A 26,340-nucleotide genomic window follows, 5' to 3' on the forward strand; every position below is an offset into this window, starting at 1 on the left:
ATTTAACTGCCTCTTTATTAAGAGATCTACTTCCAGCCATGCACATCCTGACTAGCCTCCTGCTGCCTTCACCAAAGTTTTCTCCTCCTACACCGTGTGCTCTTCCCCCTGCCCCCAAACTCCATGCCAGGTGCTTTAACCCTCAATTCTTTCCTCCTCTAACGGCTGCCTAATATATTAGCTGTTTTATTTGTCTTGTAGTAGCACCTAAGAGCCCACTGGACTAGACAAACAGAACAAAGAGCAAGTCCCACATGTTCTTTTCTCTAAAAAACCCTGGCAAAATAAAGGAAATGCGGCCTCTGGTCTGGCCTAATGTTGTGGAACTGATGTTTGTTAATTTACAGCCTCAACAGGCTTACAATTAAGTATGACACATGAGAGAATAAATGGATCCTGACACATCAGTGGGATTGTACAAGGAAACCATGGCACAATACTAGTCAGTAGAAGAGACAGGGGTCCGAGCACATCAGCAGCCTAACCCACGGTCAAGTGTTTTTAAAGGCAGTCAAAGGAGACCTTGGAAAAGGTCCTGAAGGCGAGTTAGTCTGAAGGATGTTTTCAGAGACCTTGAGGGGCAGCGGATTTAGACCAGTACCCTTGGGATTAACTTCTTCTGGCTCACCCTATGGCTCAAGACCAAGTGAACAGCTCCCCAACCATCCTAAGTAGGTCACGAAACACTCAAATTAAAGAGACACTCTCACTTCAGCTGCTCATCCAAGCAGCAAGAGGTTAATTTTCTGCCAAATAACTGACTGCATGTCTTAATCAGAAAAAGCCATCTGTTACATGGATAGCCTTGAGTTCCCATTGCCCTGAAACTTTTGTTCGCTGCTTACAGGCATGCTACCACGTGGTGTGGCACAACAGAAAGTAAGGACCGCGATGTACAACAGGAGCACGGAAGTCAGTGCCAAAAGATACTGCGGAATCAAGGTACTCGCATGTGTTTCCTAAAACAAACCGTCAAGAGAAAAGAAAGTGTGGACACTGCTCTGGCCTAATATTATGGAACTTACAGTCGTTCATCTGCATCCCCCGAATCAGTTCCATGTATTGATGAACTTATTGAAACTAAAATCAAGTCGTTAAGCTTAACCCTAGCACTAGCACCTGACAAGGAGGGAGTAAAACCTAAACCAACTTCTTAAGCCAGCAGAGGTACAGCTGTTTCCTTAGGAGTTATAAGGGAGGGGAACCAGTACTTGTGAAAAGCGGGGTCATGAAACTTGCTCTTGCTTTGAACATGGAGTCATAGCCTATAAAAAATGCCCTGAAGGATTCGCATGAGGGATCATCCTGAATGTGCTCCTTGAAACCACTAGATGGCAAACTTGGTCTTTCCGTTGAATGGATTGATTTTCCGCTCTGTTATGTCAGCTGCTTCAAAGAATGAACACCCAGTCTTCATTTTACATCTTAGTTTAATGTCTTGGTTCTGCATGAATATCCTGGGCATAATGTTTATGGAGAAAATGTATGACAAGTTCTGTCTATATGAAAACGAGAATAGTTTTGCTCGCCACTCAGCTCAGCATTTGATCTTCTGAAAAGAAGTTTTTGCTTTGATGTTAGTTTTAGACCCTGCTTGGTTAAATACCTTCAGAGAAGCTAAAGAATGACATCACCCCCGTCCCCCCCCGTTATTTTTTGTCCTTTCCTATTGGCCAAACACTAAGCTTAAACACTTGAACAAAACATTTTTAAGAAAAGTCATGGGGTGGAGGTGCAGATTAGAAATGACTCATTGGAAAACATTACCAAATCTTTTGCCACAAGGCGCAGATTCTCCAGAACATGCTTAGGAAGATTACAGATGGGCTACAGATATAAAATGCAAACCCAGGCCTGGATTTCAAGCACCCGAGAGTTTGAGGCAGTTTGGACTATGGGTTTGTGGCTGCCGCTTGCAAAAAAATGGATCTGTCTTTAGATTACGAACTCCCATCCCCTTCCTATCCCTCCAAACGGTCAAGAGATCTGCGTCTCGAGAGGAAGGGCTGTCGTTGTGGTACAACTGCTAGGACTGGGAAGAGTTCTGTCTCCAGTTTCCAGCTCTGATATTGGTTTGCTGTGCCACCTTGGACAAATAACTTCATCTTTCTATTTCACATTTGTAAAAGGAGGGAAACTGCTTTCATACATTGCAGTAAGGATGTTATGAAGTTAAGACACTTGGGAGGCACTAGGATACAGCAAAGAGAACCATATAAGCAGGTAGTACAAGCTCAAGAACAAAACTTGTTCTACTCTTCCACAAATCCAGATAAGGCCATCTCCTTCCAGATGACCAAGGGTTGGCTGGAGGATGTGAAGTGCTAGCATTTCTTCTCTCTCTAATAGGATTTAAAAGTAACAAGTCTCTTCTATTTGCCAATCCATCAGGTCAGATGCAAGTTATCAATGCTTCATGCACAAAATGGCAGAGTTCCCGGTCGCCATGAACAGGGACACAGGCAGAAAAATCCACTAAGCGCTCCCAAATCCTAATAGGCAATAAGCTTTTAAGATAGACAAATCAGGCTTTGGCAGTCATCCTCTATGGTCATTCTAAGTGGATAGACAGCAGGAAGCCTCCTCTGGGGAGTGAAGGAACAAAAGGTTCAAGCTGGGCATGGGATGCACTGGAGATTGAAGGGAAAACAGATAGGGCCATCATGGATTAGAGGAACAACAGGGATTATTTCTTTAATAAGCAAAGGGAATGAAATTGGAATATGCAGTGCAGTTAGGGGCATGTCAAGGAGCTGGACTGATGCAGTAGTAAGGTACAAAGAGGATAAAGAGCTTAGGGGAGCATCAGGAAATAGGATCTGGGGATGGAGAAAGCTCGGGCAAGTTTTATATTGGGGAAAGAGGGGCAAAACTGAAGAAAGGAGAAAGCATCATCCAGAAACACCCAGGTTAGGGGTGCCAGCACCACTATGACGATCTTTCAGAGGATGTATGGACCAGTACACAATGGAAGAAGCCATAGCACAAGTTTAGACTGGAAAACTGGGTTTAGTCCAGACTGCGAAAATAAGAACGGATAACTTCACTGTAACTTCCAACATACAAAGTCCATTGTTATTGCTCCTTACTCCCTATCCAAAATGTGGGAGAACTGAACTGTCTATTTCTTTAGGAAGTCTGCTTAGTTGCTGGAGCAAAGCAACACAATCCTCTTTCAAGGCCAATTAATACCTGGCTGGATACGCATTCATTTGTTAACATTACATTCATTCCCAAGCATGCTTTGTTTCCTCAGTGGTCTTGAGGCAGGGAAGGCCACCAGCTGATCGGATAAAGGTGTTGCCTCACTGGTTCAGGGAATGGTTTTGATATAGTAAAACCCAACAAGACCCTCCCAAACCTTCATCTGCCAGTATACAAATACATGGGCTTCCAAGCTCCACTAGCCACTTGGAAGAGCCCTGAAAATTGAGTTCCTATGTTTGGATATCTACCACTTCATTTGGAGTCGCAGTATGAGCTTGAAAACTTACTGCCTCCATATAGCCAAATACGAGCTGTAACAACCTAGTCCATTGCAAAGCCTTCAAGTGTTTTCCCTGGCTAACTTTGAGCCAGTCACAACTGCCATGTATGAATCCTGCTATCTTCTCTCTCTTTTGAAAGTGCATAAGGGACAAGACTCTCACTGTAGAATAACATGGGCCAGGGACGGACTACAAATAAATAACTACATGTTTTATGCACATTCATCTGAATTTGAGACAACAGATTTTCACTGTGATCATGCCCCTCGAGCATTCACTTTCCACAAGTTTTCTGGTGCATAAGTTTACAGACAAAAAAAAGTTTGTAGACACAATGATTTTTTAAGCAACTCTTCTCAGGCAAAAGCTGGATTTGTAAATAAAAAGATTCACATAGAATACAAACTTATATGCTCATCCAGTCAGGAAACAGATAGCTATCATATCCCAGAACATGCGCATCTGATTTGGCCAGGCTAGCTATTGCCTACCTGCAAGAAACAAGCTACAAAAGCTAATTATTCACAACAATGACTGGGGAGTTAATAGATTCATTTGATAAAGCCATTATGTATTCACAAACAGTTTGAGACAGAAGAAAAATATGATAGTCATTAAATAAATGATAAATTATGAATAAATTCACCCAGTTGCCATTTCTAGAAACACCTTTCAACCCAAAGCATCACAATACATTTTAGACACTTTTTACATATGCAAGAACTTCTTCATTCACCATTGAAATGCAGCCAGCCCCGTTGTGAAGTGGGGTGGCTGGTCAACAATAGCATTACAAAACAGTTTAGGACCAATTTAAACCATGTCTAGGTCACTCCATTGTCCAGCAAAATGGCAACTGTGGTCCTTGTAAGTTATATGCCACTATAATTACGGCGGACTAAGCAGGTGCTGTCAGTGATCTTCATTCAACCACTTCGTATGCATTCAACTGTACCTCATACAAGCATTCAACCTTACGAACAGTAAGATATGCATTTTATTTCTTTCACAGAACTCTTAGTGTCAACATGGTAGGGCTAAGGGCCAGAGTTTTACAGGGATGTAAGTGCCTAGCTCCCTTGAAAAAGCTGCCCCTGTGGTCTCTGCTCTAAACTGGGAAGCTTGTACCTTCAACAGGACATACATGTTGCCCTCTCATTTAGCCACACGCCAACCAAACAGAAACCTCCCTCCAAGATGAATTGTGCAGATACATTTTGTACTATGTTCAGAAAAAGCCAAGGCAGGAGTTCACCCCAATTTTCCCACAGCAGAGCAGTGAGGCTCCACAGTGTGTACCGTCATAATACAGACTTGACATCGGAAGATAAAGAAGCCACAAGAGAGATGTGTTTTGTTCAAATAAAACATAGCCAAGAAGCTTAGCAACATCCTTGACAACTTTATTTCTTTGTAAGAAATAGGACAAGCCCACCTGGAATACGAGACACAATGTTCCACATGTTTCTTGAGGTTGTTGAAGTGTCCCATTTCTGTTCCCTGTCCTCTGAGTGCATGGGGTACTACCTGCTCGACAGACTGATTAAAGGAGCTTTGATTTGTGTAGACACTAAATTCCAGCTACTATAATCAAGTCCACAACAGGATCATCCTGCATAATGAGTGGTATTTGGGGCTGAGTGTTGGGCAGGTGCTCCTTACAATTTATAACCCAAGTCTTGGGACAAATAAATAGTTTAGTTAAGAGCAGTAAGCATCACTACACACATAGCCAACATAAAAGTCCTCTAAAAATGTCCACCTACCTTTGCACAGAGCTAGCATTCCCACTAAACACTGTGCTTTTAACAGGCTTAACATGGGGAAAAACATCTTAAGGGAGTCTGAAGTGGTAATGGGCCATGAAGCATATGGCAGTGTTCTGGCATCTCAAAAGCCATATGTACAGGCCTACAAACTGTCGGGATGTGATACACTACAGATAATATCCATGATAAATTATTCACTTAACCAAAAATTGTACATCAACCCTCAACAGCTGGTAAAAGCTGGATCCTTGCCCAGTACATTAAGGAAGTTTGCTTCCTCAAAGCTCTACTGTTCTTTGGGGGATTTGAATTATGCATGTTACCATGAAAGCTAATGCTGTACATATGCATTCAAAGTTATTATTAACCTCATCAGGCAGAGAAGGCAGCTGTTTTTTCAGCTAGCGTTCTTAGGATGCGGTGATGTTTTAAGGACTCACTGAAATAAAGGAGGTAAGTAATCTTTTTTCCTCCCGTGAGAATCCAGGGGTGACCAGTCCAAGCTGGCAGACTGTGGGTTAGAGGCCGCTGCCAGGGTTTGGGATTCATTCATTTTTTGGTATTATTAATTAGTGTGTTGCAGGTCTCTGGCACCTTCCAGCTGTGAATCACAACATGCCCCACAAAGATGAATTCATTAAGGCTGGCTCTGCCCTTGAGAAGCTGACTTGTTATCGGAAGAGGTAATGAGCATAATATTGGAATGAGGGATTCTTCATAGGTAACACCAAGGTAGCATGGGGCATACATCTGCCAAATCCATGTGACAGCATTTCCTTGAGGACAATGAAGTTACCTCAGGCATGAACATGACCCAAGGCCTTCGCTGTATACATGCTGAAGTCAAAGAAGTGTTATAACATTACTTTACTTCAAAAAGCAACATCATCTTTCAAAGGTTCAAGTCAGGCTGGATACAGACAGCAAAGTTCAGATTTCACTCAGCCAAGCCTATTCTTAGCTGAACAGGTTTCTTCTCCAATGGGGTCCTTATGATTTAAAATGTCACTCTTTTTGCACACTGCATTTCAATGGAGAACCCATCATACTTATTCAAAAGTCTCCACCTGCAAACGGTGTCCTTGGAATTGTAAGGGTCCGGGACTGCAGACGAGCCGCTATACCTCCAAACACCACCTTTCGGACACATTTGCATTCACTCAGCTGCACCACTCTGTGTAATAAGCACATGCTGCTCTGGGACAGTGTGCGCAGGAAGGAACAGGATAGTTAATAACTTCATGCCTGTACATGGACCAGTACTTGAACCAAACACTTGGGTCGGATTCAATGCTTACCTCAGTCTGGTGCCTCTCACCAAAGTTGTGCTCTGCTAATATGAACTGGTCTATCCTAGCAGCTGTTAGATACAGCACTAATCCTTCAACACAGCTTCTTGGTTCCTCATTCCAGGAAGACAAGCTAATTAAAAGGGGGTTAAAGAGATTACGCAGACTGAAGGGAGATTTCTGAAGGAGCAATGAGCAGCAAGGCAGCCAATTCTTGATGAAAGTCAATGGGAAGTAGGCCACTAACTCTCACTTGTGCCTTACAAACTCTCTCCTTAGAGCTACCAATGCTGCTTTACTGCCTAAAATTTTAGGAACTCTGGGGATGATGGTTCCAGCTCCACAGAAAACACCCGGTGAAACAACTGATGTGTTAGGTGCAAGTCCCTGTCCCTTTAAGGAGAAATTTGATGTCGTTGTTATTGAATTCTTTTGCACAATATTACTCCTTTTTCTTAATAAGGTTCAGCACTGTATAAAAGACTGGTCCTTTGCTACCTACTGGATTGTGCTTGTCCCTCTGTGGATGCAAGGTGGGCAAGAGAGTCAAAGGAGGCTCAGTCTAAGGCCTTGGGTCACTGTGACCTGCCATGGAAACATAGACACTAACTACTCCTTAGTCCTGTCCCCCTGGATACCAGCCACCTGAAAGCAATACAGTGAAGACAAGCTCATGGCCCCTTCCACTCTAGGCATGTTCTTCTGTCCAGCAGACTGTAGAGAGGTGTGCCTTTTACAACAGTCACAGACTTTCACTTGTGGGCTCGCTCCAAGGGAACCTCAGGAGAAATCAGCAACCCTGTGCAAAAAGCCAGGATCTCATCCAAATGTCAGTGTCATTTACACAGTAAATGTCACTTAAAAGCCAACACCAGAAGCAGCTCGTTGGGGAAATTCTGCAAGAAGTGGCAACAGCAGCAGGTATTTTCCTGCCTAATTTTTTTTTCCCCTTCATAATTGGATTTAGGCTCATCTGGAAGGTGTCGCATTGACAAGCAAGCCCAGACAACAATAATAAAATCTTCCCAAAGTGTGCAGGCAGAGCACCACAGAAGACTGCTTCTTGGAGTGCAGACAGTCCACTGTCAACGACCATTATTTTTGATCACGTGGATAAGTTTGTCATTTAGGAAATGGATAGAGAGTCACCTGGTCATTCTGTCCTGGCCACCAAAGGACCATCTGGCTATACGGACGATTGATTACTGTTGGCCTGGCCAAACAAATGGCATAACCTATGGTCATAAGCAGCACATTGTTGTTATGGATATTTGAACTGAGGTTTAAATGCTAAGACAGATTTTCTCTGGCAGGATCCTTTGAGCCTCCCTGCTCATGTACCACGTCCTTACTTATATCCCTTAAACAATAAAGAGGCCAGAATGCATCTTGGTTCAACAAAGGCAGCCTCTCTTTCCTCATTTTTGATCCAAGAAAAACTCTATTTGCACTGGGGGGAGGGAGAAGCTTTATGGATAAGCTATGATCTGAGTGGGATTTTTGTTCTTCTTGGATCACTACAGTCAAGAACAGACAAATATGTCTGCCTTCTTGAGAGGCAAAGAAAACACACCCACTTCCCTCGAGGAAACCATCTCTTAAAAGTCTTGCTCAACTAGCCATTTCTTCTGACATACAACCCTCCTCTGGCAGGTCCAAGCCGCAGGGCAGTCATGATGCACCCAGGTAGGAGGTGCATAGCTCAGTTTCTAATGAGCCCGCCCCTGATTACTCGCCTTCCATGCCTTATTCTTATTGGAGATTAAGAAAGGAAGGCTGCCCATGAGCCTTAGTCACAAGTCACAATCAAGTCCCTCTTGGACTCCACTAATCTAGATTCGGCCTTCAAGCTTAATAGGCTCTCTCAGCCCATCTGTGACTCTGCAGGGCACTTGTAGCTTTAAGGACTTTTTGTGTGGCACCGTCTTTCCCTATACCACACCCATGCCTTACAGGTGTTATTGTACCATTATTCACTTCATAGGGGTCTTGGCCTCAGGGTGAGGGTGGGGCAGGCTCCCCACCACTGCACGCACTCCCAGGGGCCAGGGGAGAAATGCACCCCTCCATATGTGTATGTGAGGCAGGAACAGGTGCACATTGCCTGCTGTAGTGTCGGGCTCCTGCCCTGCTGCCCTCCCCCAGGGCCTCTGCAGCCAGTGGGTGTGACCTGGCCATGCATGGAACAGTGTGGCCTCAGCCTCCTCCCCTTAGACTTTCATTGGGCCTTTTAGCCTAGGCCCACAGTACTGGACTTGGCTTCTAGACTCCAGCCTCCCTAACTGTGGGTCCTGGACCCTATCCATCTCTAACCATGGTCCATCTCCAAGGCCACCTGAGATCTCCTCTGGCAGTCCCTGACTGTGATCCCTACTTAACCTTTAGCCCCTCTCATCTCTGACCCTGCTCTCAGATCAGTTGAGACCCCAGGCTCCTTGGCCTGACTTGTTCCCTGGGCTCAGTCTCTAGCAGTGGCCTTTCCTGGAACTTTGACCCCTCCTTGGCCAGTTGGGTTTGCCAGGCTCCCCAGTCTTGGGAGTCTCTGGCTACAGCCCCTCCTCTGGGCTCAAGGACCCTTGGGTCTCACCCTCAGCTCCTCCTGGGCTACTGGTTCCCTGAGAAGGCCTGGAGGGCTCAAAGCGAAACCACCAGTGCATCTTAATAAAACATTTATGCCCTATAGCAGACAACCCAAACCCTCTCTTTGCTTAACATAAAATCAAGGCCACCTGCCTGAATAAAGAAGCCTCTCTCTTCCCCAGGTAACTCCCCCCTGTTCCCAAGCCAGCAGAATTGCTTATGTCAGTTCGGAAAGCCTGTTGTTCTGCTGCCAGGAGCTCTTCCCTTCATGGCTCCCAAGGCGAGACTACTATTCCAAAGTTTACATAGGCTCCTTATTCACTCTGGGGTACAATTCCAAATGATTAGATTGACCTTTAAAGAGTTGCATTAATTTGAATCAGAACCACCAGTGAGAGGTTGCCTGTCCTTGTGTTTCATTTGGCTGATGCGGACAAACTCCAGCATTACTTTTAAGCTCCTGGGGGGTTGCGGCAGGGTGGCTCAGGGATCATATAGAGTTCTTCTTCCAGTCAGGTTAGTCTCTAATCAGCCCCCCTCACCACCTTTAAGAGATGTCACAGTGGGTATGTCTACATGTCGCCCTATGGCAATGTAGCAATGTGCAATGTCACTGTACAGCACACTACCTAGTGATCATGTGGGTCTATACGTGATCACCAGCTACATCGCTATTGCAGTGTGCTCCCTGGTTATAGCAGCAAAATCTAACCGTGCACTACTCACACAGCACAGTAACCACCCAAAGTGCACCAACAGGAAGTACTAAAGCATGGCAATGTGTAGACACACCCAGTGAATATAAAATGAGAGAGCCATTGTTAGCTGGCTGATTAAACTGGCTGGCAGAAAGAAAGTGCACTAGGGTACATGTTCAACGTGTGATAAAACAGTCACATGTTATTGACTCATGTGATACACTGAATGACTATAGAGCCCAATTAGCCAGTAACCAGAGATCTATATAGGTGTATCCTAGTTGATGACTTCAGTATGTGCACCAGTTAATTGTCCCCCCAGTGTGGAACCTTCTTACAAACTTCCCTGCCTTCTTGGAAGACGTGTCACTTGATTTACCTTCCAGGTATGACATGCAAGGGCCTTGAAACTCCCAACTCATTATATTTTTGGCAGCCCAACTGAGCCTGGTCACCTTCCAGGAAGGAAGAAGAAATAGGGGAACCTGGTTAGAAGCTAAGACCTTGTTAAACTAAGGGGAGATTAAGGGGGAAAAGGCCTCCTATCTGAGGCTTTGCTGAGCCAAGGTTTTGCCAAAGCCTTAGCAAGATGGTGTCAGGGGTTCAGAGCCTCTAGTCTATCCAACACCAAGATCTGGGATTTCTCCCTGCTGCTCTGCCATTTAAGGACTTTCTGGACATGCTACCAGGTGCCTACATTCCCTTGCCAGGGAATGGCAAGGTGGGAAGGCATTCTAGGAGACCTGCTAGTTTCTTATGTCTGCACAATAATGTTTGCTTTATTGTTTGCATATTTAATTACTATACTATGCTCAGAGCCCCTGATATATGCAAACAGAACATCTGTGTATTGAAAAGCATTAGCTATAGCAATATGCAATATACCGTTATAATGTAAAACACAGATCGCGATCTTTATTTTCTCCTTTCTTGATATAATGCAGCTGCCTGGAATTGTGATGTAATGCAGGAGCCTCATGAATCCTGAGCTGAGCTGCAAGAGAACAGAAGCAAATAAATATTTCACAAAGTGTTACCGCAAGACACAACAGCATAAATAAAACAGAAGTGTGAGGATAACGGCTCAAAATGCAATTTGGCTTAAGTCATCTGTGCCTTCAGAAACAGGCAGACAGGAGATTTATTTCAAAACTAAAGTATGTGGAGGGGGGTTGGAAAACAGTGTTTTTATTATCTTTGACCTTTCTACAGGAGGTAGAGGGACAGCTAGGAGATTGCATAAGAAGTCAAGGAGCTGGGTCACCTTAGATTGATACGGTACATAGGTTTCTAAGAAAGTTAGGAATGCTGCAGAAATTTGTCTCTCACCAAGAGTTGCCATAGTTCATGTTTCCCATGAGAGGGAAGGGTTCAGAAGGCTGACTGGAAGAGAGGGACTCACCATAACATCCCAAACCGGTTTTCCACCCATCCTGTCTGTGACAAGCAGCATAAGCCAGTCTGATCTCTGAGTGAGAAATGAAGATGTACGTGCTTTCCACCAAGCACTGAAATATATCAGAGGCTGAGCAGAGCTGAAGCCCCCACTATGGATCGATCCTTCTAGCCTTGGAGGGGGATCTGCCACCAGCCCAAAACCCAGACTGCACAGTCATGGCTACCTTTACCAATGCTCCAGTGTGCACCTCCATGAAGTGCAACAGGGAGATTGGAAGTAATAGGGAAACTGTTCCTCATTGTGCCCCTTATTCTAAGATACACGCCATCTCCTTCAAGCCCCTACCTAACATATTCTCCCTTGCCTTTAATTCCCTTAGGTCTCCTACTATTCCCCCTAAACCGCAGGTGGCTGAAGAGCCTAGCAGCGGGGTGGGCAAAATGGTGGATCCAGCTGGCAGCCAGACTCCATTTCCCAGCAGCCCCTGCCCACGTTACTGCAGCTGGTTTCCATGGAGACCTCAGCAGTGGGAAGGCCATGACAGTGCAGGGCCAGGGTTTCCATGGAGACTGGCCCCAGCAGCACTGGCTGGGCAGGGAGCTGCTCCGGGGCTGGGACTGGGATCTTGTGGTGGTGACAGAATGGTCCAGAGCTGAGGCAGAGCCATGATCCGCTGTCTGGATGCCCCTGCCCAGGGCACGTGGGCAGCAGATTATAAGTCTGCCCCAGCACTGGACCAGGCTGACACTGCCAAAAGATCCCAGCCCTGGAGCAGCTCCTCACCAGCTGTACACCCTGCCAGCTCTGCTGGGGCCAGTCTCCATGGAAATCCTGACCCCATGCTGTCATAGTCCCACCACTGCTGGGGTCTCCATGGAAACTGGCCACAGCAACGTGGGCAGGAGTTGCTGGAAAATGGAGTCCACTGTGGGCCCAATCCGGCCCATGGGCTGGACTTTGCCTGCCCCTTTGCCTAGCAGGGAATGAACAGGGAATGCCCTTGTACTCTCCACCAGCTTCTACACTAGAATCAGCTGAACTATTTATTCCCCTGACAATCTGGCTCTGTGCCTTACAAAGCTCCTCCTTTCTTCTTCCTGAGCACCACTTGCCAATGAGCTACCTTCTGAACCTGACTAATTCTGCCCCCAACATCTTTTAATACAGGTTATGCACACTGCCCTCCCTTTCATCTGGACCCATTTGTAAAATGGTGGTCAAAAAGCCAAGGAAAGAGCTTGTGGAAAATGCCAGCTCCAGCATCAGCAAGATGTAAACTACCGTGGGTACAGCTACAACAAGCATCGTGAAGTTAGTCTGATGGAATGGAGCTTGGCAAAGCTGAACGCCTTAGAAAATCTTGCCCTTAAACTACAGCTATAGCTGGCTTCCATGCAAGAAATTCCAGTGGAAAATGGAGCTTGGGTTAGAATAGCAGAGTAAGCTAACATCAGTTCAGTGACTTCAGGGAAATTTCACCAAACATATACCAGCCCCATATCCTTGATTATTTGTATGGACCCAGTGTATGTATGTTTCAATCACTAACCAAGGCCACACAGAGCTGGGTGTTGCACACACGCATATATTGAAAAGGGAACACTGTCCTAAATAATTTATAATCCAATCACCAAGTATGTTGCAATCTAATTTACAGCCTCCCGTTAAATTATAGGAGAAAGGTGCATTTCTTGTGTTATAAGACTCATACCTGCCAAGTACCTTGCTCCAAGCAATACTCTTCCACACCTGCCCCTTCCTCAAAAGCTAAGCCATACCTCCCACCAAGTGCATCTCACAGGGCACATCGACACGTGCACTTTAATGCACACTTGACTACTGAACATTAAACCATGACATACAAACGATGAGATTACACTAAAGAGCAGTAAAATAGTCTCTTGCACATTAAATGTCACTAAATAAGTGTGCAAATGCACTACTGTGCATAAGAACAGCCTAATTCACATTAATTTAGTACTTCACATTGGAAGTACTAACACAAAAAAAATGGCCCTTCAAGATGGCACTCAAAAGTCACCAGCAACTAGGATGCGAGTCACCAGAGACTTCTAAAATGCAAGTCCTATTTTATCCCAAGAAACAGTGCTAAATACTCAGCCTTGTACCCGAGGCATAATTCATGTTCCTTCCAAATGTTAAGCCATCACTAAAACTCCAGAACCATAGTACCAAAATTTAACAAGGACTTGAGGCATGGAATAAGGACCCAGCCTGTTTAGAGACTAATCCTTTTTATTGAATTGCAAATTCCTTGGGGCAGGCAATATCTCTTGGCTTTCTACTTGTAGAGCACCTCACATAAAGGGATTCAAGGTCCTTGATTGATACCACCAGGCATTTGCCAAAATATGAAGATAATCTGCATTGAAAGCAAGAACAAAATCCTACTGACTTCAATAAGAGTAGGCTGAAGACATACAACTCACTAAGACTTTAGGCAGAAGGCAGGGCAGGCTCCAAGAGACTAACTCAGAGATGCATGGGCTTTCATAGGCAACAGTCTATGCGCAGCATCTGTCCTAACCTGCCCTGCCTGACTTCAGACTAACATGGTTAACTCTCTCTCTCTACACATTAAGAAATTGGATGATTGGTCCTAAAAACTGATACGTCCTCTCAGTCACTGAATTGATCATAATGTTCTTTAAACGATATGATGGCCTACTTGAATATCCTAACAGTTTTAACATCAAGTTATTTTTTTTCCCTTTAAGTGTAAACAAGATTCAACCATTAAAACCAACTGTGATATAAATATTGTTTCTTTAGGGTTATGATTGATCAGCCGCCTCCTCTCCAAGAACTTCTCCTGACCTCAGATTCACCTCAATGAATCTTGATTTTGGTCTGAAAACAGCAGTCAATAATATTTACTTCCTACTGACTTCATCCTTAACAACACAAGCAAAGAACTGAACTAGTATTGACCTCAGGGTCTCACTTCTAATCACAACAGTCAGAGCCCATGAGCCATCTCTTAAGTCACTGAGAGACGTAACACGCAGCAGTAACCTCGACATAAAGGTGACCAGGCAAGCCATGCCTTCTACAACTCTTTATTTATTTATGGAGGTGAATGATGAATTGCTGGATGGTCTCCTAAGGTCTTGTAACCACCTGCCTGTGGCAAAAATAACTTTGCTCCAAGACTTCTCCTGCTCCTGTTGTAAGCCCAAGTCTGCTGAGCATATCAGCAGGGGCTAGTGAATACCAGCTGCAGTACGGATACTTGCCACCAAGAACTGAACTGAATCCACCAATTTATTGCTGCTAAATCACTGGAGCAACTACCAAAGACTACTGCTGTTTAAATCACTACTATCTGGGACTGTATATGGACCAGAAACTTAAAGGGAAAAACTCCATATCACATTACCAATCAACTGATCCTTTCAGTCCCTTGGAATGATGCCCAATGCTGAAACAATTCCCCTTTCCTTGAACCAAAGCCAGTTATAGCTGTACTTTAGCTTAGCTGTGAAGAGCAACAGGAACACATATATTCCATGAGAGCTACTGAAGACCCGAAGCTACGAATGGAGGAGAGAGGAGTTATACAAAAAAGCCACCACCTAAGAAATTTCAGCTTGGGCAGGCTGCCAACTTCTGCATTTACCAAGTTCCTTTGCTCAAATCCCCCAGCAGAGCAAGCCGTGCCTTCCACTTCAGCTGTTCTGCTGATGCAGACTCTTGGGGTAACAGCTTTTGTTCAGCTCGTCCTGGTGCTCAGGCAACCTTGTACCTTCCCCCTGACAGCAGATGTCAGTGGTTTTCCCTAGCCCAGTGCCATAGCAAGGAGGGGACAAGGCAGGGTGACCACTCCGGGCACTGAAGCAAAGGGGCGCCAACAGGTGCTGCCGTGGGGCACGGGACGTAGCAGCAACCGGCTTGTTTGGGGGGCCATAGGGACAGGGGGAGAGCAGCTCCCGCTGCTGCGTGCACTCCCAGGCAAGCGTGGGGGAGCATGTCCCGCCAGATCTGTGCATGGGGGGGGAAGGTGGGCTGCCGCTCTGGACTTTGCCCTGGGTGCCAAACTTCCTTGCCACAGCACTGCCGTAGCCCATCAGGAAAGACTTGGCCCATCCGAGCCCAGATGCACTCAGGACCCATGTCTCAGGCCTCGGCCTCCCACGCCAGGAGCCACAACTCTCAGGCCTCACAACAGCTTTGCTCAGCACTCCTTTCACTCTGCTCCTCTGACCAATCCTGCCCGCCCTGCTCCTTGACTAAGAGCTTGGTACCTGCCCAGTTTCCAGCTGTGCACAACACTAAGCCCACAACTCTCCCACGCGCAGCAAGTGGATCCACACGTGCACAAGGGAACAAGGAATGCTGCCATGTTCGGGCACGATGCCTGGCAGAGGTCCGCTCGCAGCAACGCACGGAAGTCCAGCTCACAGCCAGTAGGCAGGAGTGGAAACAGTTCAATTGCTTGCAATGCTTTTTTCCCCTGGTACACTTCGGCTCAGAGAAGCAGTTCCAGGTTACCCCTCATTAGGCAGATGTTCTTTAGATGATTTATGCTTCGATCAAGCTTGATATCCCCACAGAAGATTGTTAGTGAAAAGCCCTGCGTAATCATTTATCGTTGGGATTTATTATGTTTAACTTAGTAACTCTCGGCAGGCATTCTAACAGGATGGAGGTGGGCTGTGGGCAGTAAAAGGTCAGTCCCAAAGGAAACCAAACACTGCACTAAAAGGAAGCTTGAATGTGGCTCTAAAGGGCTTTGTTCGCATTAGAGGGGAAGCAGCAGAGACTTTAATCATCCCTGCCAAAGCTATTCACATGCAAGGAGAGAGGGACCATGCAAGAGTTTACCATCAACCCCTCAGTAGCTTATCTTACAGAACGTGGTTATAGGCCATTGCTGGCTTAATTCCTCCTTCCTTTCTCTCTGCTGTCTTTTTTTTTTTATTAATGCTGAGACATATTATTGCTGCCTCACTGGAGCCCTCTATTAAGCAAGGTGCCAGTCGTGCACATGGCTTTTAGAATAAAACTACACTGTTAATCTGAGCTCAGGCCAAAAGCCGTAAAAGCTGAGCAAACACCAGAACAGAGGAAGTGGCAAGTACCGGTTGTACCAGGCCTTGGTTTTTTCTGGCGCAGGACTGGGCCACTCTGGAGGAACGGCTGTGAAAGGCGCTGGAGAGCCATCTATGAATTGCGAGAGTTTGACATGAAATTTGTATTTTCATTCTCCCTGCATATTCTCATTTCATCCAGGGCTGTGAGCTGCCATACAGGAACAGGGCCTTTCCTTTGACCTGCCCGGCCTGCCCAAAAGCAGGAAACACTCGAATCTCATGAGAATGTCACGTCTCATTAATTTTCCAGCTCAATAACCCAACCCCCTGGGGCCTGCGCAGGTCGGAGGTTTGGCTGTTTACCTAACAAAGCCAAGTAGAACTCCCTGGCATTTGCCCAGCTGCCCCGTCTAACCGATGAAGCCCAAAAATTAAGGTTTGTTGGGGGCGGGGGGCAGGGGTTGCACTTTTTTCTTTTTAATGTTCCCTTTTCCCATTAAAATTTTTTGGTTGGACTTCTGCCTAGTGTAAAGTTTTGTCTTTCAAGCATGCAGTGAACACTGCTTGCGAGGTGTTTTTCCAAGGCAAATAGCACATTTTAAATAGTCTTATGCATATCATTAGGGCTGTCCCTGGGGGGCACAAATCGGGGCAACCTTCCCAGGCCCCACACTTTGGGGGGCCTCGCAGAGCCAGACGGAGAGGCCACGGCAACTCCACGCTGCTGCCAACTTCCCATCCGGCCATTCGGCACCCACCCCCACCCAGCACCACCGAATCCAACACGTCCGGCAGCTTGGCACCCCGCCATCGCTGCCAAATCCACTGCCTGCTTCCTCGTCCCGGGGGTGGGGCCCTGCACAGGCCAATTTGCCCCAGGCCCCGCACAAGTTATCTCTGCATATCATATTGCACTTAGGCCTAGGGGATGCAGCTGGGATGATGGGGCCACTGCACTTGCACACAGCAAGTAATGGCCTCTGCCCTAAAGAGCTTCCAGACTAATTACAAAAGTAAGATGAAGCATTGAAGGAAGTACTGGAAGTTCATTTCCAGAAGATGCGCCATTTGTTCAGCACCATCCTGAAGAAGTCAAAACGCATGCATTCACGACAGCCCTCTGGACAAACAGTATTGCTATGCTATGGAAACCCAGGTCTCTCACTAAGATGGGAGAATACAGCGAGGAGATACCTTCCTCTGATTTTGTTGAAAAATTCCTAGGGAGCATAGAGCACCATGCTACCATTTTTCTGGAAGGAAATGTTTCCAGAATAAGGTTTTTCTCGTGGAGCCTATCTTTCTGTGTCACCCAATTCAATATCAGGTAGCAATGCTGTTGTAAAAGCAGTTACAGAGATGGCTACCATATCCCAGCTGCCACAAAGGCTGTAGCTCGCTTATTTTGGTACCAGGTGGTTCAAGGTCTATTTTCCAACAAGTGTGCCTCCTGCACTTGCTAACACAAAGCCTTTTGAGCTGCAAGCCAAATCTCTTCCTTGCAATATCTTTTTCATCCTTTTTTTCTCCCGTTTTTAGCTCACAAGTGTGTCTTTTCTTTTAAAAAAAAAAATCTATTATTCTTCAAAGGCCCAGTTGTGTCCTTCATTTACTGAAGTAGTCAGAGAATATTATGGGTTATTTTGTCACCATGGAAACCTCAAATAGGCCTTCAAGGTTTTGGAGAGGTGCTATTAGGCCATGTAGGGTTCTCTGACAGAAAATAATAGGGACAGCAAATCAATGAGACCTTTTATATGGACTGTGTGAATTGCAAGGGGTATCAAACATCATTTCTCTGCCACTGTAGACTACTCCAGGCAGCAGTTTAATATGGCATCCTTTTGACAGCTGAGCCCAAATGGAAAATTAATGAGGCAGCATGATATATGGGTCTTTTTAAATCTCATAACCGGCCTCCTTTTGAGAATAAAAATGACCATATCAGTTTAATATTAGCAAAGAGGTTCTCAGTGTATCTGTTTGCAAGCCTTGTCACAGCACAGAGGAGACTGCTTTGTTTTATCGACAGTGCAAGTCCATGCTCGTTTTCCAGCTGGGCTTATTTAAACCATAATAGCTCTGAATTGCATTTGAGGTTTATCAAAACACTGCCACGAAATGAAATCCGTGTGCGCGCCTACTCGGGCTCCAAGGAATGTTGTGTCCTTTGGGTATTTCCCATTGTTAAGGAACCCCAACATAAAGGCAGGGACGTCGATGCAGCTCTTCCTATTCATGGTTATTGTAGGTTAGTGACCCAATAAAATGTAAGGGTGTTCCACCTGTTCCTTCCAGTCTGTCACTGCTGGATCTCAAACACCAAAATACAAGCTATTTGATTGATTCCATTATATTAAGGCATAACAGTCAACAGGGGGCTTCCCCAAAATAGTAACACACCACAGGCCAAACCCATAGCTAGTGCAAATTGTAGCGATGTCTGCTCGAGTCAGGAGGGTGAGGTTCCACACCTGACTCAGCCAGGTCTCTCTGGCTAAGAGTACATCCATCAACCAGGACAACAGACAGTTGACTGGAGTTTCTACAGTCTGCAGTAATGCAAGAGACAGCATCATGTGAACGTCCACCAGCTATGTGGGAGTCACCGCAGCTCTTCTCAGAGCTCTTAAGACCTTTGCAAAAATGCACAAATAGGGTTACCCATCATTTTCCACTTCATCTGCCTGAAAAGCTGGAGACGACACCAGTCTATAGGATTTATCTAAACACCGAGTCCAATGACAGGTTTTGGATGAGCAAAGATTGGGACCAAGTTGCAGAATTTGTCAGTTCATAAACCAAAAGTTCTTCTCTGATAGCACCACAGGGCACCTATATACATGTAGCGAGGCTAGTCTGACACACTGCAATTACAGCACGTCAGAGCAGATTCAATTAATTGAGTCTGTTGGAGCGTGGTAATTACCGAGCTCCAGCAGACTCTGGTGTCTGATGTATCGGTGTCCCCACACTGAAAAATGGAGGCAGCGGCTCTTTAACTGAAGCTCATTTGACGAGCTTTAGTTAAAGCGACCCTGCCACCATTTTCCAGCATGAGGACGCTGATGCACAAGATGCTCTGGGTGCTTTAATTAAAGCAGCTCTCGGATCCACTCTAATTAAAGAGCCCCACCACCACCGCTCCCAGAGCACGTGTATAAATGCAAATGTTGACCAACTGGGCTTGAACTGAATGTCACCACTGCTAAAAGCATAAGCTACTACATCCTGAACTGAAAGGCCAAAAATGCCTGAACGGGAGCTGTTGCAGATGCAGATCTAGCCCAGAAGAAATTCTGACATTAGAAAGCGAGGCCTCCACTCACTGTTCCAAAAGTTGAAGTCTCAAAAAATTTCACAGAACAGATAACCCAAAATATAGCTACTCCGAAACAAGTAACAACATCACTACGTCACTGAAATATCCTCTCAAGGTCAAAATGTCATAACAGTCTAAATGTAGTAAGGAAGTTGAAACAAATATTTCATTTCATTCTGGAAACAGTTTGGAACATTTTCTGTTCAAAACGCCACTGAAATGGACAGTCACCTGTGAAACATTTGCATTTTAAACAAAGCATCATTTTCTGATGGAAAACCATGTGGTCAAAAACATCTGAGTCAGCTCAACTTGCACCCTCCGTAGATTAGGGCCGTTCGGGGATTCATAACAGCCTTGTTAGCGGATTACGGTTCCATGCAGGGACCACCTTATAATTTCATGGCTAAGCATTCGAGCAGTAAATGCTTCGATACAGGGAAGTATTACGGGCTGAACTGTCCCTTAGAAGAGCTGCTTCACGTCAGAGGCAGCGTAGAGCAGAGCTCCTTTGGTGGTAACGCTTGCACGCTTTAAAAAGGTAGGCCAGGTAGCTGTGCTTCAAATCAGTGCAGAGAGCATGCCTCCATAATTGGCAGAAAAGCCCTGAAAATTGGCCAGTCCTGCAAGTGCCACAGTAGAATTGCAACTGTGCTGTTTTTGGCCCTGTATGTGCGTCAAGAAGCAGGGAAGATGCACTTTTCAATTGGGTATACCTATGCAAAGGTAGCAGTATATTTTACAGGCTGACTGCAGTGTCTGCGATGAGCAACATCAACAGCCTCAGAAAAAAGCATGGCAGTTACCCAGTATAAGGCTGTACCTTGCATTCAGCATTTCCTGTAATGTCTGCCTTCAAAGTCTGTTTCTGCTTCAGCAAACGCATAATTGCTTCATATCACCCGAGTGGTGAAAACCATCCAAAGCCTATTGATGATTAATCTTTCATATACCCACATACTTATATCCAAATCAACTTTGCCATAAAGCACCTATGAACCACACATTTGTTACATGCTGAAGTATCACAATAGTCTAGTGTAATAAAGTACTTTGCCCTGAAGATTATAACTTCATATCACTCAAACAAAGGGAACCGTGGAAGTTTGATGGAGAGAGCTCTTTATCAAAATTAAATCCTCAATAATAGAAATGGGAATTGAACATACAGCAAGAGAAAGAAATTGCTTTAGGCTTCTTTTATTTCTATCTTCCCCACATTGTTAAAATCCCTCTTTAAAATATTAAATTGGTCAGTGTTCACGGTGTGCCTAGACATGGTATATTTCTTATTACTTTTCTGCTTACCTGCCCAATGGTAATGCTGTATGTCTCTTGCAATAAGCCGCACTGGAAAAGGACTTAGAGAAACACAAGGGACTTGGGCTCTTTCTACCCAGCAAGCAGGAACACCTGCATCCCATCACCCATTCCACTGTCAGCAAGGATTTCCAGCTGCTTTTCTGATTTCTGCCCCACTGAGCTCCATAATCAGAAGGGCCCAGGTAATTGTGTGTTGAGTCAGCACTGCAGAGGAAGAGAATTCAGCAAGAGTGAAAGGTAGTGGATCTCCTAATTGGCTGTCAGGCTCTCAGAGGAGTATGATAAAGCTGTGTGAAAAGGGGTAGAGAATTGAGGACTGGTCAAGCACGGATGATTTCAAAGAATGTCCCATGATAAGGAAAAAAACCCAGAAGCACCAGAATCATTGCAGAATTTTTTTCCTCCTTAATGCAGCTATTTTATCCACCTCAATAAAGGCATAAGGGTCAAAGCGATTTCCTGAAATTAAGGTTTCCACAAGAGAGACCTGGACCCCAACCCCCAACTCTGTAGCGTTTTGTGTAATTATTTGCACCCCTCCAAAGTGAAGGTCAGCACTACCGTTCTGCTACAGGTGTGTTTTATAATCGCCTTGAGCTCAGGCCTTTGTTCTGGTGATAGGATGCCAGGTTAGAATATGAAAAGCCCACAGGAGCATAGAGAAATGCCAATGAAAATTAGCTAAGGGATATTTGGTGGAGTGAGACACCAGCTATGGCTAGAGGGGTCCATGGTATCAACTAGCTATTGCTAGAGGGATCCATGATACCAAGTAGAGACTGTTGCTAGCCAGTTCCACATCTATAAAGAGCCAACTGGAAGGGGAAGTGAGTTGCTCCCCTGCTTAATCACATACCCCTCTGCATTCTTCTGTCACCGAGTGGATCTCATCAAGAAACGGATGGAGGTCCCTGAGTGTTTCTTATAGAAATAAAAATACTTGTGTAAAGCAAAGATAAATATGCAGCTCAGCCTAGTTGCCTATTGCCTGTTACACTTTTCTTTTTCTAACCTTAGTTAAATTACCCTTCTGCCCCGCTGAGTGAGTTTGTTAAAAAACTGAGTTGTAAAATTTGGACTTGGGTTCAGCTTCCCACCCACAGAAACACTTGTGTGTTTGTTTGCATCTGGAGTTTGGGTTATTCTCATGGCAGAGACTTTGACATCTCTTTGAAATTCAGATCTGCATGTAGGTTTCGATTTTAACCCTACTTGTAGCCAATTGTCAAAGTCCAGGAGAGGTCTGGAAGTGGAGTTTTGCTTCAGAGGCAACTCGACTACAGTCTCCAGTTGAGTGTGGAGAATTTCGGGATGAAGACAAGTCTGGTCATATAGCAATACTGGACAAGCACAGCCCTGGCTCTGCCCATCTCCCGCCGCTGGGCTGAGCTCCATGGGGCCCCACAACCCCATGTAGCGCAGCCTGGCGGCAGGAGGCAGACAGAGCCAGGGCTGCACTTCGCCTCCCACCACCAGGCTGTACTCTGTGGGGCTGTAGAGCCCAATGGCAGGGAAAGCCAGGGCTGTACTCTGCCTCCCGCCATTAAGCTGAGCTCCATGGGGCTGTGGAGCTGCTCAGAGCACAACCCTGGCTCTCCCCTGCCTCCCGCCACCAGGCTGCTTCAAAACGTTTCGAAACTTTCTAAACGTTTCGAGTGCCCTCATTTCGTTTTGAAGCTGTCATGTCTTTTTGTTTCCATTTCGCTGTTTCCAGCTTGAAACGCATTGAAACAGCTTTGAAACGAAACACTCAACAAAATTTTGCAGAGCCCTACTAACTACACTCTTTTTTTCCAGTTACTTAACAAATATTTATAAACAGGCAGTGTTAAAAAATAAAAATCAAGGCAGAGGTAGTATGGAGGAAAAAAGAGGCAGAGAAAGGAAAAAAACCCCAAAGAAAAATGAAGGGCTGTCTATGCACCAGCTTGTGCCAGCGTCACCACTGCAGGGTTCTCTATTATATATCACAGGCTTCGTTTGTGCTGGGGAGGAAACATGTTGCTGGTTTGGTTGGGTTTTTTGGCAATTGATTCGCTCATGAAAAAACATAGCTTTAACAACAGGATTTTTTCTCACCACTAGCTAGGTTAGATTTAGACATTCAAAGGTGATTTGAGAGGTTTGCATCTTTTCATATTTAATGAGTAAGGACCCACTTAATTTGTGGGGGCTGCCCCTGATTTTTCAGGCAGGATGCAAGCCCAGGCAGCCATTTCACAGGCAGTGTGTGGCAGGTTCCACCCCCCATGCCTCCGATTGGCCGCAGGGCCCCAGTGGCCCTGCCCCTTACTGCTGATTGATACCTGTCATAAGGCCCTGCCCCCCCCGTGCCAATTGGTGGAGAGGGGCAGGGCCTTATGACAGGCAGCCCTTGCAGCCATTCAGCAGCCAGGGGTGGGAGTGGCAGTCATCCTGCCCACAGCCCTTCTAGCAGACAGCACCCTCTTCCCCCCTTCCCTGCCCTCCCAGGCTGCCACAGCAAGCTGAAGACTGCTGCTCCTTCTAAGGAGCCAGCATTTTCTTTTCTGTAAATTTTTGGAAGTTTTTTTCCCCACTGATATCGTGGGCATTGCCTGGATTTTATGAGCAACGCCAGATTTTGTGGAATCCACAAAACTGAGAATTTAGTAGGTCCCTGTTCATGAGGGACGCTTAATTGCAATATGGCACACTTAGACTTTGTGGGTATAATAATACAGACACATAATATCACAGTGGATTGTGCTGAAGGACAAAAGCCATCCACATTTACCCATACGGCAATTAGACCCTTTGACTGCCAGTGCCCCAAGCACATGCCCAGAAACCACTGAGATGACTTGATACACCCTGAGAGAGTCATCTAAGTGGACAATGGCAAGAAAATCAATGACAGTGCAATGTTTAGTAGAAAGGAGCCCACTGCTCCCAAGTCAGCGTGCTACATGGGAAGGTGCCTGGGACAACAACCCAGGGCCTCCCCATATCCTGCCCAGCTTATTTTTTCCTAACCAGAGTTGCTTGTTTGCACAGGATGAGGTGTGCATTTCCCTTCTGTCTTGCTGGAGATGCAAAATACTTTTCCCAACCAGTAACAGGAGGGGGCACCCTGAGCCTTCGGATTGCATTTGGTAATTCCCTCCAGGAATTGGGAGGTGGGGGTGGGGAGAAATGTTTGCATACTCTGTGACTTGTAGGTACAGACCCTCCAAGGAACCCTGATTAGCAGGAAAAATCTGCCAACTACTTTCCAGAGGCCATCAAGGACTTCAGTGTCCTTCCCCAATCAATAAACATCAAGCGAGACAGATGAGCTGTACTGTTTCAGAAAGGAGGCTCCAGTATCTCCAAATGGAAGTTACTCCCCAGGTTCATAATTAGCACCCCTCTGCCTTAACCCAAGGACTTACCACTGATAGCTGAATGAACTAGGCACCTACATCTATACCAGGATTATCTAACAGAAAAGGAAGTTCACAGAATTGTATCCTTGGTGAAGAAGCAACATGCTTAGAGACATGACCTATCATAGATCAAAATCGTAGGTGGGCACTGTTATCCCCAATGCACAGATGGAGTAACTGAGGAGTGGAGGGGTGGAGTGATTTATTCAGGGCCACAGTACAAGCCAGCAACAAGAGACTTGAGAACGGAAGCCACAGACTTCGTTTAGATTTCACTTACACTAGTGAAAACCCCAGAGTAAACTTCAGTGAAGACACAGTTACATAGGGGTGCGTTTGTGTGTGTAATCAGAGTTGGCCCCAGACCCCCTGATACATGGCCCAGCAAATCACTTCCCCCTTCTGCATATTACTGACTGCGATTCCTTTGCACAGTGGAATGAAACAAAGGGCAACATGGGAGCTTTTCTTTCAAATAACCTTAACTAAAATGCCATGACAATATTAAGATTTAAAATCCCCCATATAGTCTGTACAACTTACCAGGACTTGATCCTATCCTCATTTAAGTCAATGGGAGTTTTTCAGTTGACTTCACCATAATCAGGCACACCCCTCTGGACAACATTACAGCATGCTTGTAACCTGGCTCACCTGCACCTTGCTCAGGTGAGCTATCCTCTGAAGCTTAATGCAAACATTGTTATCTCCTTCCACTGGCTAAGTGTATACAGTTCATCTTAAATCAATATTGGGAAAGCCAATCTAAATGACGTCTGGGCCACTATAATTGGTGTCATAGTACTGAATTGCACAAAGGAAGAGGTCTGTGCTAGGAAAGATATATCTGAGAGCATATTGCATGGAGCAAGACTCATTTAACACTACCAACTCAAAACACATGCCCCGTGTTACCACAGCTACTCTTGTTCTATCCCAGGCCCCCAATTTGGCTGTGACGAAAGTTTCCTGATATAATAGGGGATCTGGGGTGTTATGGGAGGTTCCGTTCTCATAAACACCCAGAGTTTAGGAGTGTAATAGAAAAAATATTAGCACAAGATAATCCTCAATGCAGTCATAAGAGCTAGATATTAATGCCTTACTCTTTATTTAATTCTGTTTCCTAAGCAACTAATACGCTGGATCTAATTGGTGCCAAACCTTCACTGTCTGAAAATCATTAAATTCACTTCTCTAAGCTAATTGTTACTGTATTATTAGAAAGTTTTAGCTAAATTACACTGTCCATACAGTTAAGTGTTACCTGTGCCTGTCTATTAGCTGCTAATTAAGGCTGAAAAGAGCATAGGACTATATGAAAGTAAGGCTGGAAGGGACCTCATGAAGTCATCTGCCCAGTCCCCTGATCAGGGCAGCATGTCCCTGTCCTATCGCTGTTACAGTAATATTGAAAAAATAGTGTATGTGTGAGTGTATACAAGTATATGCATGGACACACTATTATCACATTCATACTATGTTTCACACTATTGTTATATTTTATATAATGTGTGTGTGTCAATATATATTATTCTATATAGAGAGAGGGCTTAGTCCGTCTGTCTGTCTGTAATGCTCTTGCAGCACTGATTGGTTGTCTCAGCAGCCAATCACAATGCTTATTGAAACAACCAGAGTGCTCTACATAGACAGACACTCAGAGAGACGGCTAGATGCAGGAGGTGGTGGGGTGTCACAGGGCTGGAGGTGGGGAAACTCTTGGAAGTCTCCAGCTTGGAGGTGGTGGCAGCGATGCAGGGTGGTGGCAGATGGGGAAGGAGAGGATGGCAGGGACAGAGTGAGATGGCAGAGCGGTCATGACAGTGGTGACAGCATTGCTGGCCTTGCCCCCTCCCCCCAGCCCTGCTCCTTGGAAGTGGTGGCAGCATGGGATGCTGGCAGAGGGGGACAGAGGAGATGGTGAGGAAAGCTTGCTTCCCCACACCCCTCTGCCCCCCTGCTCCTCGGAGGCAGCGGCAGCATGGGGTGGTGGGTGACAGCACTCTGTCCCTGCCCCCCTGCCCGTCAT

The sequence above is a fragment of the Crocodylus porosus genome, unplaced genomic scaffold (genome assembly GCF_001723895.1).
Source record: "Crocodylus porosus isolate Cpor-Errol unplaced genomic scaffold, CroPor_comp1, whole genome shotgun sequence".
Classification (NCBI taxonomy): Eukaryota; Metazoa; Chordata; order Crocodylia; family Crocodylidae; genus Crocodylus; species Crocodylus porosus.